The sequence below is a fragment of the Taeniopygia guttata genome, chromosome Z, assembly GCF_048771995.1.
Source record: "Taeniopygia guttata chromosome Z, bTaeGut7.mat, whole genome shotgun sequence".
Taxonomy (NCBI): Eukaryota; Metazoa; Chordata; class Aves; order Passeriformes; family Estrildidae; genus Taeniopygia; species Taeniopygia guttata.
In genome coordinates this window covers 61,296,245-61,317,945 of record NC_133063.1, presented here as the reverse complement: position 1 = coordinate 61,317,945, position 21,701 = coordinate 61,296,245, and the positions used below count along the sequence as shown (strand labels likewise).

Below are 21,701 nucleotides of genomic sequence, written 5' to 3'. Positions count from 1 at the left end.
TCACTACAATTTAAATAGGTTCTAAGTTCTCATGCATGTGTACTCCATTACTGAAAGTTAAACTGCAAAAAGCAGACCAACAGTTTTTCTCACCTGAATGCAAATAACAATACTAATAGACCTCCTAGGGCACAAAAAACTGAAGGAATGCAAGACAGAATAGCACAAGACAGGACTAACAGATAATCTATTTTAACCTGCAGGAATTTCTTTGGCTCCAGTACACTACAATGGCTTGCACAGCTGAGAGGTCTCCTGGGATGAGAGATGGGAAAGAGGGATCAGACAGAATGAGGCATCACAATGCCTTGTCAAAACTGGATTTCAGGTGTTAACCTTTAGTGAGAGATCTTTGATCTTCTGGCAATCCATGATGTTAGTTCAGTGGTATGATTAGAAAGGTGAGCACTCAAAAATATCTGCCAGGCCAGAAATATCTGCAGTATTAAACGTCTACTCACAATGGCTATTACAGTTGCATTTTTTTGTAGAAGGATTACTATTGTAAAAGGTTACAATTTTGCTTTTTTTCCTATATCACAATGTATTTGACTATGTACTATTTTTCGGCAGATTAAATAATTGTGTGTGTAAATGGAAGATATATAGACTTGTGAATTTTTAAAAATTACTATTCTTGCAACATCAGCAACACATACAAAATTCTTGTTCCTCCTATTCATTAAAAATTACAACCTCAGATACAAAATCATTTACATTTTATGTCAATGAAAAAAAATCTAAAATCTGTCAGAATTTAAATATGCTCAGGCAGGTCTCGTGCCTCCAGCACAATGACACCTGATGTCCTTTACAGGATTTAACAACAAATATCAGCAAATGTATATGAATGCATTAGATGTCTGACTGTTCTTTTTGTCTTCATCATTCTTAAGGCCTCTTTTCCATCCAGTAAAATAATGATATCAGCATCACTCCGATTCACTCTTGGCTTTGTGTGGGTTTTTTAATCCATAATGAATATTGTACCTCTGTCTACTTCATTCTCCTGATTAAACTGGCATGAAACTCAGTAAAACAACAGGTACTAGCAGCCCTAACTAAAGAAAGCTGTCATCTCAGACACATACAGCCCATTGCCTTAGAATCCTCTGGATAATAAATTCAATAACCATTTACAATAAAAATCACTATACCACAGAACTACAGAATTCATGTAATTCAGAGACAATGCAAAACAATATCAATTGTAAGTGTACTTGTGTATAGTGGGTAAGATAGGGACACTTAATTTAATTCTAAAAACTCATCTCAAATGTATATTTTTATTACTTGGTTTAGTCCTCAAATGCTAGCTGAATGCAATGCTTATTAGGTTTTGGGAAAAGAGGGGCTAGTCAGCCATATCTGCCAAAGGAAAAAGAAAATTCTATAGTAGTAGGAATGTGGACTATGTATATTCTTATTACTTTTTCTGTCTCTAGATTTCATGGTTGTATAATCAACTATTTATAAATATTGTCTTTTCTCAATGCTTTCAGCAACATGTAAATACAATTTCAATGTTACAATTCATTCTTGGTGCATCAGATAATTCAGCAGTACTCTAAGCCCCAACCCTTCTTGTGTTGCTCAGAAATATCCACCTATATATATATACAACATAGAATTATTCAGGTTAGAAAAACCTTCAAGATTGTTATGTTCAGCTATTTTGCCAGCGCTACCAAGTTCACCACTAAACCATGTTCCTAATCACCATGTCTTTTAAATACCTCCAGGGATGGTGACTCAGACACCTACCTGGGAAGACTATTCCATTGCTTGAGAAGGAATTTTTCCTGATATCCAATTTAAAACTTCCCTGTGGCAACTTGGGTACATTATCTCTCATCTAGTTTCTTCCAACTCAAGAGTAGAGACTGCCTTCACCTCACTACACCCTCGTTTCAGGCAGTTTTAGAGAGTGATACAATTCCATGTCAGTCTCCTTTTCTCTAGACTCAACAATCCCAGTTCCCTCAGCCACTCCTCACAGGACTTGTGCTCCAGACCCTTCACCAGCTCAGTTGTTCTACTCTGAACACACTTCACCACTTCAATGTCTTCCTTGTCATGCGAGGCTGTAAACTGGATTCAAGGTGTGACCTCAACAGTACTGGGTACAGAGTGACAATCCCTTTCCTAGTCCTGCTAGACACATAATTTTTAATACAAACCAGGATGCTGCTGACCTTTTAAGCCACCTGGGCATATAGTGGATCATGTTCAACTCTGTCAACAAGCACCCACAGGTCCTTTCCCCCTAGGCAGTTTTTCAGCCACTCTGCCTGAAATCTGTAGGGCTGCCCGGGGCTGTTGTGACTCCAGTGCAGACCCCACACTTGCCTTGTTGAACCTCATAGTATTGTTCTCAGTTTCAGTCCATATCCCTCTGCGGGGCCTTCCTACACAATAGCAGGTCAACACTCCCACCCAACTTAATGTCATCTGCAAGCTGATTGAAGGGGCACTCACACAGGTAGTTGATAAAGATATTAAACACAACTGGCCCCAACACCGAGCTCTCAGAAACTGTGACTGGCCACCAACAGGATGCAGCACCATCCACCAGCCCTCTCTGGGCCAGGGGTTTTTAACTCAGTTAAGAGTGCACTGGTCTAAGCCATAGGCAGCCAGTTTCTCCAGGACAGTGCTGTGGGAAACTGTATTGATGACTTTACTGAAGTCCATGTAGACAGATCCACATGAACATGGCTCAGCGAGTGTTTTCACCAGCTTCCTTGGTAGCCTCAGGTGGATCTATTCTGCCCCCATAAATTTGAGAGTGTATGTGGGCAAGGTTGCTGACCATTTCCCCCTGGACTGTGGGGCCTTCATTTTACTCCCCATCCCTGTCTTCCAGCCTGGGGACTGGTACCCTAACTAGGCAAAGAAAGCATTACAAGTCTTAGCCTTTTTTCCATCTTTCATCGCTGACATGGTATTGGAATGGTCTTCTTACATGGCATCCTGTAAAAGCTGATCACCCTGTGCTACAACCAAACACAAAGGCTATACCTCACCACGTGAGTTATTTTCTCGTGCTTCAATTGAAGTGAAGAAGCATAAATAAGGATAGCAAACAAAGCTCAGAAGTAGATAAGAAGCTAGCTAAGTAAATGAGAAGTAGCTCATAGATAAGAAGTGAGGTTTAATTCTCTGACATTACTGCCCCCAATGGTGCACTTATTATAGGTGTAATTAATTCTAATTCTAATCCTCCTCAGTATTTACATATTAGGAACAGGGCTAAATCTTCTCTAAAAAAATATAACATGCTATATATCTTTATGTCTAGTATTCATCACATTCATGTATATTATTTTTCAGGAGTATCTCCACTGTTTGGGATAATTTCTGAATGAAGACTGTATGGTCGGTCTAGTTCAGAAATTTCCTGGTAAATTTTCTGCTCCATAAACCACCAAAAGATCTAAAAGTTTCCTTGCCACTTATTAAAACTGATGGCCATTTCTGAATGCTTCTCAATATCCACCCAAAGAACTAGAGAATGGAGCTCCCAGCCTTAAGACCCCCTTGAATTCTCACGGAATGTACTCACTTTAAACCTTCCTTCCTGGAATGGAAAAATATGACCCTCTTCCTTCTGAATTTTTAAAACTTTAAAATTACAGGGTTTTCAGGCAAAGATACGGGAAAAGGAATACCAGTTATTTGCAGGTATGTGTCTGTGTAACCAGGCAAGCAAACAAGGGCAGTGCTGGCGCAGCAATCGAGAGCAGAAATCCCAGCCGAGTCTCTTCCCGCTCCCTCGGCACTCCTGGTGCGGTTCCGGCCGCAGCCGGCAGGGGGCGCTGCTGGCTCCCGGCGGGCCGGGCTGTGCGGGGCTTCCCTGCACCTGCAGGGGGCGCTGCGGCGCGGGGCGGGCCCGGCTCCCTCCCGCGGCAATGGCGGCTCAGGCGAGCAGAGATGGTTCCCGTGTGAACCTCAGGGGGAGCAGCCAGTCTCAACACCACTCCCGGCCACGACCTGGACTGCAGCAGGGACCTTGGAGCAATGGGCTGGAACAGCAGAGGCGAACAGATCCAAGGGCAGCAAATCAAAGTGTAGCAGTGATGTCGGCACATCAGCAGGAACAGCGGCTGGGCAGACCCCAGGGGCAGGGGTGGGATTAAAATATAGCAAAAACCTCAGTGGAGCAGTGGGAAACGGTGGGGGCCAGATGCGGAGGGAAGCCGACCTAAGTGTAGCAAAAGACCCCAGAGCAGTGGCAGGAAACAACAGGGGCAAGCAGATCCAGTTGGGCGGCAATGGACCTTGGTGTCACTCACTGGCAGCAATGGTGAAGGCGGGCAGGTCCAATCAAGCAGCGGTTGATGTTGGTAGCCAGTAGATCAGAAAAAAGAAAAAGACCACAGGAGCAAACCACAGCTCAGCCCCAGCAAGGAAAGGACAGGCACCTGCTCCCAACACCACACATGGCTGCTCTCCACTCTGATTGCAGAGAGGAAAAAGGGCTGAGCCCAGCCCCTGACCCTCAGCCAAGTCTCAGACTTCAATATCTCATGATATCACTGCACTTCCCAAGAGAAACCCCTCAGCCAGAGAGCTCACTCCCTAGCTAGGAGACTGCTGCAACCACACCCCTTCCCCTCTCCTGCCCCAGGACCATTCAGCGGAATTTGAAGATGCTGAGTCATGTTTTTGTCTCTTAATACTGTCCATTCATCATCTCCAGGACAAAAAATGGGAAGAAAAATTCCCTGAGAGAAAGAAAAAAAGAAAAAAACTAACATACAACATGAAGATATTTACTTTTCCTTTCTGTAGGAAGGTTTGGAATTTCTATTTCTTGTTTCAGGTAGCTAGAATTTTGACTTTAGGACTTCTTATATCTGAAGTAGACAAATCATTATCATAAGAACAGGAACACCACAGAAAAGTATTTTCTCTGCAATTCACCTTCCTCAATTCTCCCATGGGTCCATTTGGTGCTTTTAAAATTAGAATTTTAACATAGTGGTCAGACCACATCCTTGCCATATACTTTACTTCCTTCTAAAGGCTGTCTGGATGGTGAAGGCAGCTAAGATCTGAGTAGGCACCAGATGCAAGGGGGAACTGGGATCTGTTGACCTGTTGGCCTAGATTGCAAGGCACGATGTATTCTATCTGTCATCTGTTAGAGGTGTGGCAGTTATCTCCTGTTAATTGGGCATTTTTCTTTATCTCTTTCACAAATCAATCCTCCCTCCAGGGAGACATTTGCTGTTAATGGCCATAGAATGTCACTGCATGACTGATAAAAGTTACAGCATCCCATTGTGAGCTGCTCCACCCAGAGGGAGGAGCCAAGCATTCTTACCTGGATGTAATCTGAGATTTTGGGACAGCAGGGCATTTTCACTGGATTCCCAGAAGAACAGCTGGATTTTTCCACTGCACCTTCAGAGGAAGACTACACCCTTCTACAGGATCACTGTTCCAATAGAACCACATCTGCCACCCCAGGAGGACAGCAGCCACTCCAATTTGGACTGCTACCAACACCCTGACCAAAAGAGTGTCAGGTTGTATTCTGACTCTGTCAGTGGTTTTTCTTTTGTAGCATTGCATGTATTTTTGGTTTTTTCCCTCTTCCTAATAAATTGTATTTCTGTCTTGGAGTCTCTCACTAGTTTGGCTTTCAAACCAGAACGCCTGTTACCCTGAGTGCAAATGCAGGTTTTGACCAGGCAAGTTGGCTCAAGCAAGGCCAGCAGCAGCACCAGTTGCAGCTCAGGCAGCCAGCACTGAGTCTGCCAGCAGCACCATCATGACTGGGGGGAACCTGTAGAGGACTTGCACAGCTCAGCTCTCAAAAAAGAAAATACTTAGTTCATCTGGCTGTACTACAGATTCCCCCTTGGCAAAAAGAGAGCACCCTTCCTCAAGGCTTTTCACAACTTCTCACAACAATCTGATGCAATCAGTACACTAACCTTGAGAAGGGGTGTTTTTGGCAGATATCACCTCATGCATGGGTCACTTTGCTGTGAGGCAGAGACACCCAGTTATATACTCTGATCCCAGTTTATTTTCTGCAAAAGAAAAGCGTTATGCTGATTATGCTGCTCCACTGCTGCTTGTCCATTGTGCATCCAAGAGAGCTGCAAACTGGCACTAAGCTGATTTATATCCAGTGGTGGATATGAATGAAAAGATGAGAAGATTCATGGCCAACTAGATTCAGTCATAAGATCATTTTCATGTTTATGATCATATATCTGTGATGGGCATTACTCAGAGATACAAGCTGTGCCAAAGGAGAGAGATCAAGATTATTGCAAAGCCCCAAACAATAAAAATAAATCCATGTTTGAGGAGGGAGATGCACACATTTCATCCTTGCCTAGAATGACTCATCAGCACTCCTCACTCTATGCAGCCTGAGGAGCTACCCCAGAGCTTTCTTCCCTCTCCCTCACTTATGAACCCTGTTGGCCATTGATTTACAGCTATATTGCTTTCCCTGCACACATATAGGCATATTGTGCACAGAAGTTCAAGAATTATTGTTAAATAACTTTTTGTCAGCAAATAGGGATGCAATCGTATTAGCTTTCACTGCCTGACCTTACAGCCACACTACCCTCCACTTACGAACATTGGTTCTTTTTCATCATAGCATTGATGTAACAAGGAATTATTATAACCATTTCATAGATACAGAGTGATTAAGCTGTTTGCCCACAGTCAGCAGCAGATTCCACAGCCAAAGTCATGAAATTTATAATCCCACAACTTGAAAAGTACAGTCATCCGTCATCTGTCTCCTTGATTACTCTAATGCTACATAAGAATTTCCATGGACAGTCATGTCCCACTGCTTTCTAAGCTCAATGACCATTTCCAAAATTTGCAAATAATGGAATAAGAGAAGGAAGACATTATAGGACAGGTTTATCTTTAAGCTTAAGAACAACATGCAGATCAATTGCACAATAAAACCTCAGGGGATTATAAAACAAGTATCATGTTGTATACATTAGAGCAGAAAGGAAAACAGCCTAGTACAAAGGAAAAATACTTCAAAACTGCAGCAATGGTCAAAGAACTACAAATACATTTATTTAGAAGTTTCTTTGGGAAATCTTAATGAGAAATCTTGATCACCCTGGACAGAGCCTCCTAGGAGGAGTCTTCATGCTCCTCTAGCCTTTAAAAGCAAATGTATCACCATTGCTTCAAATTCCCCCACCTCTCACTCCTGCCCTTGACAGTACATTTAGTTCTATAGGACATTTCCCATATCAGAAGAACACAATGCCAACTCAATGTATAACTTCCCTCTTAAAAGAGCTAATTTAAACATTAAGACATCTAGTTCCCAAACAGAATCTTAACCCTGAAGAAGGTATTTCCTAAAGAGAAAGGTGTAAAACTTAAGCCAGAAAGTTGCTTTTCCAGATATACATAACCTAACTTGAAGACTTCCTGTGTTATACCACATCAAAGGAAAAACACTTCCTCCCATTCAGTTCACAATTAGAAACCATGTGAAATGAGAAGGAACTACACATGAGCTATACAATTTCAAAGTGTAAGGTAAGAAAAATATTTTCAATGCTCTATTCCTGCCTTATACTGCATACAGATTTTTTTAAGTCCAAATAATTTTCCTTTTATTTTTAAGGGGCTAAACTTCTGCTTTGTTTCAATGTAACAAGTACTTTGGAATATTATTAAAAGTTTGCACCATTTTTAATTGTTGCATATCTACATGATAGAAAAATAGTCTTTTGATCATTCATAAATTCTTCCTGCCTCTCTACTCTGCTCTGGTGAGATCCCACCTGAAGTCCTGCATCCAGCTCGGGAATCCCCAGCAAAGGAATGACACAGATCTATAGGAATAAGTCCAGAGGAGGCCACCAAAATGATTAAAGGGATGGAGCCTCTCTCCTATGGCAAAAGGTAGCTTTCTAGTGCCAAGGAAGCTGGACAGGGGCTTTTTGAAAGAGCATATAGTGAACAGGATAAGGAGGAACGGCTCCACACTAAAAGTGGAACCGTTTATATTGGGAAGTTTCCATTTATATTAGGAAAAAATTCTTTACTGTAAAGGTGGTGAGGCGTTGGAACAGGTTGCCCAAAGAAGCTGTGGATGTCTCAGCCCTGGAAATATTTGAGATTAGGCTGGATGGAACTTTGAACAAACTGGTCTGGTGGAAAGGGCCTGTACCCCTGACAGGGTGGTTGGAACTACATGATCTTTAAGGTCTCTTCCAACCCAGGATATTCTATGATAAAAATAAGTAAATTATACTGGTAGATCTGTCATTTTTATATACTGACTATTGAACTTAGTTTGTATAATAAGGAGCTATTTCATTTAAACATTGGGTTACAGTGAATAGTGTTGGGTGAAGTTTAATTCAGGGAGTTTAGCCTGGCTGATGTCTAGTGATTCATGAAATAAGCTCATTATAACTTCAATAAGGAAACCCTATCTCACACAAAGGAACAAAAACCAAAGGAAGATGTAGCTGGAGTGTCAGGGAAATTTATTTTAAGTATGCAAAATAACTACATCTCATGCTTCAGAGGGAAAAAAAAAAACAGCAAAGAAAAAATACTTTTCTTGATTAAAAAACCCCACAATTGTTAGGATATTTTCAGGGGTTAAGAGCTAGAGAAAAAAAAAAAAAAAAAAAAAAAAGAATGAAAAGAGATAAATCATCTATTTCAAGGCTAAGTGAAATATTGGCAAATAGGATAAAGATTAATTATCTCTCTCCCTACTTCTTTGTAGTTATCCTCTACGTAGACAACTTTTAACTGTTTGTGATCTGGAACCCAGAAACCTTTTTCTGCATCTAAATATCTACAGAGAACAGTAGTTTCTGGAAAAATACTTCACAACAGAATAACCCAGATAGAACAATGGAAAAGATACCATATCACTGTCCTTTTAGTGAAGCTTCTTATATTGTTTTTGCTGGGAGATGAAAAATATCAGTGTATGAGATTTATGATGGGAAAGAAATCCTTCTTTCTACACAGTTCCACCATTCCAAATGAGCTCCACATGGTATAACACATCCCCATTACAAGCTTCCTTCTTTTGCTGTGTGAAAGATCTTTCTCTGTACTCTTTTCCATCAGTTATGCACAAACCATGTTTTAACCTTCAAACCCAACATAGTATAGCTGAGACCCTACCCCGTGGTTTGCAGACTGCTCACACACCTCTTGTCTTTCTCTTTTTTCCCACCATCCCGCGCTTGTTCTATCATACAAGGGCTTTTCACCTTCTTGGAGTCACTAGAACTAGCAAGGTACTTGTTTGTTCAGTAATTCCTCAGGACATGGTTGACATCTTGCACTTTATTCTAATTTGACATCAAGCTTTTCATTATTTTAGCATACTCCACATGGAAATCCCATAGATAAAAGTAATTTGAAGATAATGCAGGTTTGCTTTTTCTGTCTCTCTTTTTTAAATTAAGATTTTCAAATCCCTGCAATTGTAATTTCTTTCACTGGGCACTGATGGGGCCACCTGTCAGCACTATTGTGTACAGAACTTCCCACTCAAACCAAAAAAGGACATAATTCTAATAACATGTCATCTGAAGAACAGTTATCTCTTCCTCCCTCAGACTGGCTTCTTCTTCACATTAGGATCTTTTGTGTCCATGACACAGACTCCTCAGGAAAATCTTATTAAGAGGGATGCTCACAAATGAAATTGTGCTAATGCATCGATCCTAGTGCTTGGGTATTAGCTTATTTCTTTTCCCATGGGGAAAGACACCTATTCTTACTCTACAGTTTCCTTCAGCTTGTCTGTAGAATAAGAAATGTTAGCAGATTTCAAATATATACGTAGCATTTCTGCCCTAACCTATTTTAAAACAAGCATTCATCATTTAATCTTGAATCATTAATGTAACATTAATTTTTCAGGTAAAAGCAGCCTGAGGTACTCAGGTAAAAGCAAACTGAGATGTTGTAACTACAGACCTCAGATGTCCTTAGGAAATTCAAAGTGCTTTAGCTAAGCTGTTCTCAGTTTCAAGATTGTGGGTGTTTGGAATTAGCACTTGTCACATTTATCTTATGTTAGAGTTGTTACAAATGCATCACCATGGCATTTTAACAAGCTGCCACTATAGATTAGCACTACCTAGCTTTTACATGGCATTTTAGATGTGAATCTGAAGCACAATACAGAAGATAGTAAGCAACTTGTCATTAAGCAGACAAATAAGTGTGAGAGACAGTGTGGTTAAAAAGCCTGCAAGAGGCTGCTCCTGACAACTTACAAAGGGGTCAGTAACATCCTGAGCCAGAATGGTCTCTCCCTGCCTGCCAGCAAAACTTCAGAAACAACTTGGAGATATGGGTCCAAAGAGTAGGGTTTCCATGCCACACTATGGATCTTGAACCCTTGATACTGCAAAAGAGTAAGGGCAAGGCACAAGACACCTTGCAAGACTCCACCACCACAGGCTGGCCTTCTCCTAAAATGTGTTTTCTGTTGTTTTTTCACTAGGAGTGCTTTTTTTGCTCTAGCATGCTCCAGTGGCATATTTTCAGACTCTATTCAAACCAGATCCTACTGCTGAAACCACTTGAAACCTTCCCAATTTATACTTGAAAAGAAAAGAAAGACATTAATCAAAACATGCTTCCATATGAAAATGTCAGTAACCATCTAAAACTGCAATGTATTTCTTTAGCAGATGATTAAAAACAAGCTGGCTCTTAGCCAGCCACTCTACTCTGCTGTGCTGTACTCCATCTTCCTTCACTAAAGAACACTGAAGCTTTTTTTACTAATCTCTAACACTGATAAACAAGTTAAACTGCACACAGAAAAAAGGAAGAAAACACATTCAACTACCATTTTGATAGAATAAAACAATGGTAGCTTATGCCAGTTTAGAAACCAGGTGGCAAAAATAGCAAACTCCTAGTTTTTAAAAGCCAAAAGTTTTTGAAAGTATTTGTTTTAAAACATCCATGGGAGAAGTCTTTGTCTTGAATAAACAAAATTCCAACTACATCATTCAAGAAAGAGAAATCTGTGAAGCAGAGCTAGATATCCAAACCTGAATTTCTTGGTTACTTGCAGAAAGAAGCAGATGCATAACATGCATAGAGGACCATGCTTAAACGTCTCTGATTCTTTTTATGTCTGACATGTTTTAAGACTACTTATAAGACATCTCAGGACTGCAGCACTAACACTGTTTACACCTGTATGTGCCTCACCACTACATCTTCTGTCTCAGCGACAACTCAACATTTGCCAATGCTAGCAAAGGGAATGGTGTGACACATGATAAGCTTTCTGCAGTTTATCCTCTCTAAATCTTTTTCAACACTTTGAAGAGTGGATTCATGCTACTTCAGCTATATGATATGGTTTAAAATTTTGGAATAAATTGTAATTTGTGTACCTTGAGTGCAGCACTCAGAATGGAAAGTATTTTGTGACCTACTTTTGAGTTGTAGGACTTGCATGGCAACTTCAAGCTTCAAAAGAGGACTTATGTTTCCCATTTAAAATTATTCAAAGCATCAGGAAGAAAGGGGCAAGATGGAAATAAACTTTCAAGGGACAAAAACAAAGTTTTAAAAATATGTTTCATAATCATATTACATGGGGCTTCTAATTTGAAGATTTCATGTCCATATTCTTCTTGTAGATAAATCTGCTCTTTTAACCGAGGTTCTCTTGTGATGCATTACTTGTATTCAGAATGGTTGTATTTCATCCAGAATCCTTGCAATGAAACCCATTCAGGAATTTTGAGCACTAGGAGAAAGGGGAACCTGAGAACATAGAAAACTGTTCTGACAACAGAAGGAATTACATTTTCAACAACAGAAATAGATTTTCTATGGAAAAGATAACATGATTCTTGAAAAGAAATAAGATTTTCAATTAGCCTCAGTTACAAATAGCAATCCCCTTTTTTTGGTAGAGGGGCAGCAGATATTCTAATTGTTGTAATTAATCATTACAACAACAAATAACAAATTATCTAGTTAGATAGTGATATAGAAATAATACACACTCCTAAAGGAATTACTTTTCAAATTAGCCAATTAATATTTTTCTTGTACTACAATTTTCAATTTGCTAGCCTCACAAATAATGTACGCTGAGGGAAAATGATGAATTTTAATGTCCAAGCAATTCTGTCACAACATTTGATATTTAGTGTATATACACACAAGGGCATGGACGAAATGAGATCATTCACTAAATCACACTTATATTTGTAGACAGGATATTCAGTGTATTGTATAAAGCAGTAGCTGTAAAAATAGTAAAGATACCTATTAATATTTCTATCTATGCATTGGTAGGTTTATACATTTGTTCCTGGGTGAAGGACTTTTAGTTTTGATTTAATAACATAATTTATTTTTTTCAAAGTGAAGAGACTGACAACAATACCATAGTTTTTGGTTAAGAAAGGAACTCTCTATTGTTTGGAGGAAGAGATGAAATAAGCAAAAGATAAAAGCAAGAATGTGATATTCGAAACCTTTAATAGCACATAAGAGAGTACTCAAACCATCCAACTCAACTTTATTTTTTTTTTTAAAGGGAATAGAAAAAACAACAAAAGTATTTACAAGGACAGTGCAGGATTATTTATTTCAGCAAACATGGGCATTCACAGCCATCTTATTCCCTGAGCCAATATTTGGAAAACACTGTATTCCAGAAGCAGTTTCTAAAGCCCCCTACATTTTAGCAAGACAGAAGAACGTAAGGAAATTTCAGTCAGTATTATGACCTATATAAAAGAAATACAGTAAGTAAAATTACTAAAATGATACCCCAGGGATTACTATACTGAAGAGATGTTAGATTTTTTGTCTTAGAGGATGATGGCTAAGAAAAAGAATTTTCAAGCTCACAGGGTAGCATTCTTGCTACTCTCTCAGTTACAAGCTTAATTTTTGTTTCTGCGCCCTAAATCTTGTTCTGTAGATATGCTCAGTTTTTCACTCCTAGTTTCTTCTTTGTAGTGCCAAAGCCACTTTCCTCTGTCTCAATTTTTTTCTTATCAGGTTGTTCAGATCTCACTAATGACCATCAGAAAGAAATTATTTTTCTGCTGAACTGAAAGTTGGAAACATTATTCCATAGAGAAATAACAAATTTACTCTTCAACACAGAAAAAATTAAAACATAATTATGTGCACTTTGCTTGTCAAAAATAGCTTTTTTCCTGTGCTCTCTTTAAAACATAATTCAGTGCATGCTTTCCATTGAAGTCTAGCCTTCCAAAAAATTAAATAATTTTCTACTAATCCTAAAAATTCTCAATGTACAAGAGACTAAAAAGTTTCAATGAACAAAAGACTAAAAAAAGAGGATAACAAATCCCACAAAAAACCCACGTGAATCAAAAACTTGCCTTTATGAGAACATAACCATTTAAAAAAGCAAAATGGCTAAAATCACTCCCCTTCAGTTTCTCCCCATTGCCTGCATAAAGAAACTTAGTCCTCTGCCTAGTCTTTCTTCTTCTCTGGCTCTCTTCCCACAGCCTTTCTTTTCCAAAGCCATTCAGTTCTAGTTCATATCTGTTTAACCAAAGCTTGAGGCAAGCTGCAGGGAGGCACATCTGGGGCTCACTGCCTCCAGAAATATACATAGGATAAGGCAAGCCTCTTTCATGTTCAAAATTATTTTCAAAACCATAACTTTTAGATGGAAGTGAGGATGGGTGGCAACAATAGGGCTGACCCTTTATTCATATTTTCTTCCTTTTTAAGCCCTTACCCAGCCTTGTGAATGGATGCATACGGGTAAGGAGGCTTTGTGCCACATGCCTATGCTCTCAGGGTAGGCAGTGGCTCAAAACCAACGCAATAACCAGAAGTGGAAGATATTGTATTTTGGCTTTCTGGCCTCTGTGAAGGGACTATGGTAATCTCCATGTGCCCTACTCCTTGGCCATTTTCAGGCAAGCTCTTCCTGTTTGCAGAAGAGCAGTTTCTAGATCTGGGAACTTCCTCCTGTTCCTTCATCTCCCACTGTAGCAGTAGCCACCTAACAAGTATATTAAAAACAATTTTCATATTAGGAAGTTAATCAAAGTATTTACACAATCCACATTCCTGTTGATGTGGAAGCCTCCTAGCTGGCTTTCACGTACTACTAAATACAACTCAGCAGGTCATTTCTGCTTTTGTTGTACCAATGAAGTTTTAATATGTATTTTCATTATTCAAAAAGCTTATGTATTTCTGGTGTTACTTAGCCTTGGTTTTGTCAAATGCACCTAAAATAAGATACACAATGCCTATCACATCCTTGTTCCCCAATTATCACACATTTAATTCACAATAAAAGATCTTGCCTTTTGCCTTATATTATCTTCAAATAGCAGTAGAGTTGCAATAAATAAAATCTTGTGAAAGCAGAGCCATACCCATTCAGCTTTGGCAAAACAGAGCTAAAGTTGTACTGATGTGATTCAGTTTCCATTCTGGAAGCTGTCAGCTGTGTAAGATGCCTTTCAGCACTGAGAACAAGGATTTCCCCTCCTCACTCATACTGAGTAACCTGGAGATGTAGTTTATGATGAATTCACACACAAAATAGTCAGTGGTTCAGTACAAATCAAACATAAGCAGACACATTTCTAAACCCATCCGTCATGCTGCTTACACAATCTGTTGATCCATTGAACAAATATATGTTGAAAGATTAGGCAGGAGTTGACTGCCATTCAGTAAAATAAATGTGGACTAGACTCATTTTCTGCCTGACTTGACACTTAGGGATTTGTATTAAAGTGGAGGGGGAGGGAATTCCAGCCACCTAGATTTTTGGAATGAGATTACCCTCCCAAGAACCTCACACAGAGGTCCCTACCAGCCCTCTTTCACATACTGAATTGTCTGTTTTTTGAATAAATTTGCTAGGCAATCAGTGAACTGGTACCAAAGGAGCACTAATTCTGGCTATTCAGGCTTTTTTCTTGGCAGAAGAGAAAAAAAGCAGAAGGATGAAGTTGTATGGTGTACAGTTGCAAGTTAAAAGCACTAGCTGTGCTGTCATGGTCTTTGTTATACTGCTGTTTCACAACAGAATTGCAGAAAACTGAAGATCATGAACTGTAAAAAAGCACTCATGATGCCTAGGGCCATCCCCTGGCATGCACTAAACCTAGTATTTACTCAGCTCCTTTTTGGTGACAGTCCCTCTAAAAGCAGCAGCTTTCCTAGAGGAAGACTCATTGGGTTTCGTCAGAAAAATCTTCCACCAAAAGATATACTGGTTTTTGGAAATTGTGTCCAATTTAAAACATGATTTTTTGAGATTAGAAGTAGTGCCTAGAGGAAAAGCTTGTTTTATGATTCAGGTTTCCCAAGAGACTTGGGAAATTCTGGCATCCCAGCAAAACGGGCTACTGAAAGTTTAGGGGGGTGAGATGACAAGAGCTCCAACAGGCTTAAACCACCTCAGGTAATTCATCATCACGAAGCATTACCTTTTCTGACAAACAAACAAAAAGAAATCCAACAAAAGAAGAAAGTTTCTCATGTGTTTTTATGCAATTCTGAACTGCAATAATGAATATTTCCACTAGGTCTTCAACAGACCCCTGAAGAAATATTGAAAATAAAATAGATACAGCTGTTTTGTCAGGCAGACCCAGCTTTTAGAAACATGGCACAGAAAAATGTGATAAAATTCTAAATTCATTGCAGTCAATGACAGCATTTCTACAAATTTGAATGTCTGTATGCTGTCAAAAGCTTACCCAAAAATCCCTCCATCTTTCCACTCTGAGCCCGAAGTTTGAATCCCACATGCTTCTGGGAATGTGTTTTACTGTAATGATTCCAGCAACTTATACCAGGTGTCTGTCTTGTGGTCCTAGCTCTCCTGGCAGCACCTCAGAGCCTTCTATTCCTGATACCTGAAATCCATTTATAAGATTTCAGAACAGGTGACAATTTTCTAAGCATCTTGATTCCGATCTCTAACTCTTGCTGCATTTTCACACAAGACAAAATTTGCCAGGCTGGATATGAATATCATTACACAACCCCTTGTCATGCAATACTTTCTTGGACCAATACTGTCATGTTCCCTTGAATGTTTTGCTACTTCACAAATAAAAACACCTTGCAAGCTTGTTTCTCTTGTGTTACAAAAAAGCTACTCCTTCCATTTATTTCTTTTGTTCTTTTGTAAAAAACCCAAAACCTGGTCTACCACTCCACCTTTCTGCCAGTTTGTTTAATTTAATGAGATTTATGCAGATCCTATAGCCTTATAGCACAAGATGCCTTTTTGGTTTGCTTGTTTCATCGAATGGAGACTAATGAAGTGCTGATTCCTACTGGACACCACTTCAATACTGAAAGCGGCAGAATAAGCAAGCCCATTGTTCCAGGTGCAGCAAACACTGTCCAAACATTACTATGGTTGATTGCATCTCACTGACTCATGTGCAAACATTAGACTCTGAATAATAAGGTTCAAGTTCATTGCAGGGATGGAAGCATCTTAGAAAACAGGATGGGCTTTGCTTAATAATTGCCTAATATATAAGATAAAAAACCCAGGTATACTTAATAATCGGTGCTAGTAGTTTGGTATTTTCTTGGGGTCTTCTATTCAGATCGAATTTTTTTCCTCCACTAGTAGTGGCTATTAGAATGCCTTTAAAGATTTAATTCTACCAGAATCAATTCACATAATAACATTTTATTTAGTTTCTCAGAATTACTTCAGCTTTAGCCAAGTTTGATTGAACAAGATTAAATTTAAATCAAATTATTAAATAAGAACCTCTGTCCCAAATTTTGGGTTCCTTTGGCAAATCTTTGAAATAAGAAGGAAATCCAAAACAACAGAAAAGTACAGGAAGAAAGAGTCTGGAAGCATGGGTAAAGATTTCTATCTTATTTAGGACCAATGATTCTTATTCAATAAACTCATCCAGCCATAGGTAGGAACAAGGCAGCAACATTGGCTGAATACATTACAATCACAACTCCATAGTATTCAAATATCTAGATTAATCCCAGACAAAACACAATGTATTAGCTATCTCTAAATACCCTAAGCCAATAATTCAGTGTTGTACACTGGTGTTCTTAAAAAAATAGAAAAGGGAAAGAAAAACTAGAGGGGAGGAGGAAGAAAAAGAAAAGTTGAATAGTTTAAATGCTTCAAAAATAAAATAATCAGACACTTGAGATTAGTTTGGCAGACCAAGGCTTTTTAACCTAACTGCTAAAATTATACTAGAAAAGAAAGCTACAATATGGTTCTAATGAATTCACTGGAGACAGTTTGCATTTTAAAGAAAACATAAACTTGACCATCTGGATTAAGTTATGGCAGATTGTTGAGTGTTTTTCTTCCTCCAGTCCCATGTATATGACTAGCAACATCATATTTGGCACAGCAGTAACCTGTGACACGTTCCATGGCTCTTTTGAAAACCTGCTGGTACCTGCTTCAAAATTGTGTAATTGAATGGCAATCATCATGACAAATGAGAAACAAGGTAAACCTCTTTCAGTAGCCTCCTTTCCTTCAGACAGCCAGTATTATTGCTCTTTCTTTTCATGATGTCATAACATATACTCAGCAAGTACCATCTACAGACACCTAAGTCAGTTTATGAGGCCATTAGTGTCGAAAATGAGTGTTTTGCACACATGTGAACACACACGCACAAAATTAGCACCTGCTCATAAGATATGTTATTCATGAGCTCCTAGGAGCGCAAAATATGCCTAGTTCAGAATAACTTTGAATTTATCACTCTTTCTTCATTCTCAAGATAGATGGATGTTGCACTTTTTCTCCCTGATCACCTGAAAGGAAGAACAGACAAGCTATACTTGTTATAATAGGGTCAGCAAACAACAATGCAAAAGCCAACAAATAAAAGTACACAGACAGCACATAAGAAATTCTGAACTAGGAGAAAGTGTTCAACAGCTACTGAAGTAGCCCAGTTCTACTGAAGTAGCCCAGTTCTCCATAAAGCACAATGTACTTGCTCTTCACAAAGCACAACAAAATTATATACAACTGATACCCAGGTCAGGCTCATCTCTAAAACTTTTAAACTTTCTGTCCTGGAATTTGGAGATGAATTTTCCAGCTGCTAAACCTAAGAAGTTCACAACCATTTTCGTAAACAAAGATTGATGTTTCAAACACACTTAAATTAAAATTTGCAAGGATAACAAAATTAAATCCTGTTTGAAAGACAGGAAGTTGAGACTTGGAGTTTTTCTCAAAGAGGGAATCCCAGAGTGTATTAAAATACCTGACCCACCAAAAGGTAAGCAGTAGCAAGAAGAATGTATTTACTATGTCTTGAGAACATAGAACACGTTGCCCCTGATTTCTGTTTGTAATGCAGTGAACCTTGAATCTCCTGGAGCAATTTGTTCACCTTCGTTTGCAAGCCACATTATTCATTGTGTTTTTTCTGACAGGGCAAATTTTACATTAGCACCATTATCCTCACATATTTTTTGTTCTATGCTTATTACACTGGGAAAAGTGTTTCTGCATCACAGGAACTTGAACTTACGCTTGACAACTAGCAAACATAATCTGTACATCTCAATGCCATTGTAGAGTATGGTATATAACCAGCCAAGAACACAATAGATTTTATAAAAGCTGAAGCTACAAAGAGCTGAATAAGGAGAAGAAAAGAAGGTATCTTAAGATCTCCTCTGGTTCATCATATTGTGTCCTGGACACATGTGCATATCTGACAGCACCGACAGGAGTGCTGAGTACTCTTCTAGCTCTTCTCCATTAAGTATGCCCATGAAAAGACTGCTATCCTTCTGAATCTACACTTTGCATTATTATCACTAGCCAAGCTCATTCTACTGTTCCAAGTTAATTTCAATGTTCCTGTGATTGCTGAAATTATACAAAGACCTTTTAGGACAACTTGAGCACAATAAGAGCTTTCTAGTGCTTTTGCAGTTCACCTGCAAAAGAGTAAGTCTGTCTTCATAAAGTCAATGCTGTGTGCAAATCCTGTGTTTGAAGTTAAGGTAGAGTCATCTCAGCTGCTGCATAGGAAGGAGTGATTTATAAACAGAAGTGTTTTAATATTTCTCAAGGATGGAAACCACAATGGCATTTTTAAGATAAAAATTCCTTCTTCATATAATGAAAGGGGAAAAAACCACAACATTATTTTACAGCCCACTCAAGACTGTGTCATAACCATGCAGCAGTTAAAATTACCATTTTCCCCCGCTACTTAGGAGAAAGAATGGTCCACAAATCATTTTTCCCATAAAGCTATTTCTGCCGGACAGGACAAGGCACATCTCTTTGGCCCGAAAGCATTTTGAAAACACCCAATCAAAAAATCCTCCCCAAAAAGCAGAGAAGCCATAATATGAATATCTAGACACTGAAACATGTTGTCCAGAAATATTTGTTATCTCTATTCTCAGAGTTAAGCAAAATCCAACTGGACTTCAGACAGCCACTATTATGGCTCTTTCTTTTCATGAAGTCATAACATATACTCAGCAAAATATACTCATGCTTAAGACTTTCAAGTCTTAAGCAAATCAGCTTTGAAAAGGAGTTGGCAGGAGGTGAGAAGTCTTTAAGATAAACATCAGTATAGGGATTATGTTTCCTCCTTGGTTTTATTGAAGTAATGAATAGACACTAGGGAGCAAGAACAATATATGGAGATAGGGGCCTACACTGAATAAATTAGGTCGTTTTATGGGACAAATACAAGAGAATTGGCTGAAAATTAACTAGATTTTAGCAAAGACTGGCATAGATGTATAATAGAGGAGACCTACAGTGGCTGTGAAATGTGTCATCCTCCCCTCGGTGGAGCAAGTAGGTCTACAGAGAAAGGCTTTTTTCCAGTCAGTTGTTTGGTTTTGGTTTTGGTGGTTTTGTTGTGGTTTTTCCCAACAGATTTCCCGCTGGATGCTTGAATTGGTAGTTAGTTATGAGACGACCTCCCTCCACTCACAGTAGGAAATCAAGCACATATTGATTGCACAAAATGACATTCATTGCAAAGCTAGCAGAAATGACAAAAAAGCTCTGTCTGCCAGTACAAGCAGATACTACCCACTGTGGCCTCCTAAGCTGCCAACACCCAGCAGATTGAGATTTAAAACCATTTTTAACTAGTTTCCTTTAAAGAGGTTAGCCTTAATTTACCCATTCATACAGAATAGTCCAGCAACCCAACCCAACACACTCACCACACCGATTCCTCAGGACTGGATATTTTCCTTATGTGCAACCCCAAGACAAACAAACATCAAGGGTAAAAAAAAAAAGAGTTACAGATGTTAGAGAGGTCCTTCAAATCTCCATTAGAGACACTGGAAAAAGGAAATGCTTCCTTTTAAAAGCTCAAAACTGAAGCAGAAAATAAATCAGTGAAAGTAAGATCAAATTAAAGCTGTTCTTCTAGAAGGGAAAAGTTGATTGCTGTGGAATACTCAGACAATTGCTCAGAGCTGAAGTTGCTCTTATTGTTTAATTTCTGTTTTCTTTCATTTTGCTTTTGTAATATGAATTTCTTCACATTGGCGTAGCAGCAAACTACCTCCCAAGGAGCTGGACAGACAGTCAAATAGCTAGCAATGTTTTCCTTTTGATTGAATGTCTTGCTCGAGGCACATTTTCAGGCTTTGGATGAAAGCATGGGAAATTGCTATTATAAGTCTTTGACTTTTGAAAGCAGTGTAGTGGGGAAGACACTGCTATAGTACATACTGTGAAACGTTTCAAAGCAACGTGCCAGAACACTATTCTGTCACTATACATGAGCATAACAAGTCACATAAATATAAAACCCACTTTCATGGATTTCTAAGGTAGCAGACCTAGCAATGCTACAATGATTTTGAACAGTACCAGTGGTTTTCCATATTATTCATCAGATTTCAAAAAATTAAAGAGCAAAGAATTTTCAGTAATATTACCAACAGATAATTTTTTTAATTGTTGGAGGTAAATGCCATACAATGTTCAGCACTTAGTGACATGGGCCTGTATTACATCAAAACAGGAGATTATAATGTCATACTACAGCTATGTCATGCTAAAAAAGGCAGAGCCTTCATCTAGAAAAATACCTGATCTGTTTCTTGCTGCATATATTCAAGTTTCAAAGTCTCCAGCTTGACTGATCAAGAGTTAATAATCAACATACTTGCACTGGGTGTTTTTAGTCTTTTCTGGATACTGTGCTCCTGAACAAGAAGGTGAAATTCCTTACAAGCAAGGTGCTTTCCTGGGAACAGAGAGGACCCCTGATGGTACTTACATAAAGCTTGTTTTCATTAGAACAATTGCAACTAAGCTGTCTCAAACAAGAATACCGAAATCTCTGCCAAAAGCACATTATACTTTAACCCGTTGGTAGCCATTCCCTGGTTGGATAAGACCATTTCTCAGGAACATATCAAACACACAGATAAAACATTTGCTTGGTTATTTACTCTTCCACTGCCTTCTTTCCTGAGGGTATTAATAAAAACTCAGAACAACCAATAGTGTGTTCCAGCTTTGCTGTATTTTGTTCAACACAACTGTAATATTCCACCCAAATATCTTCAATCAAGTAAAGTCTTGGCTTACCTTTTTGATGTTACATCTTCAATGCTGCTCAAGTGTGCTATTTCTAATGTATCTCCACTTCTTCTGTAAATGGAAGTCTTCC

General features: G+C 38.8%; 1 protein-coding gene across 3 annotated transcripts in view; it reads right to left on the bottom strand.

Annotated features, from left to right (window-relative positions):
- LOC100221996 (TLE family member 1, transcriptional corepressor) overlaps window positions 1-21,701 on the bottom strand; it is a 164,362-nt gene that overhangs the window by 60,993 nt on the left and 81,668 nt on the right. The window contains exon 20 of one of the 3 annotated variants that reach the window (XR_012053039.1): window positions 1-21,701. This exon is cut by the window's left edge and continues 6,617 nt beyond it. The exons of 1 other annotated variant lie outside the window; for it this stretch is intronic. The gene's annotated coding sequence lies outside the window, so the exon portion shown is untranslated. One more of the 3 variants, XR_012053040.1, reaches the window with a different exon arrangement.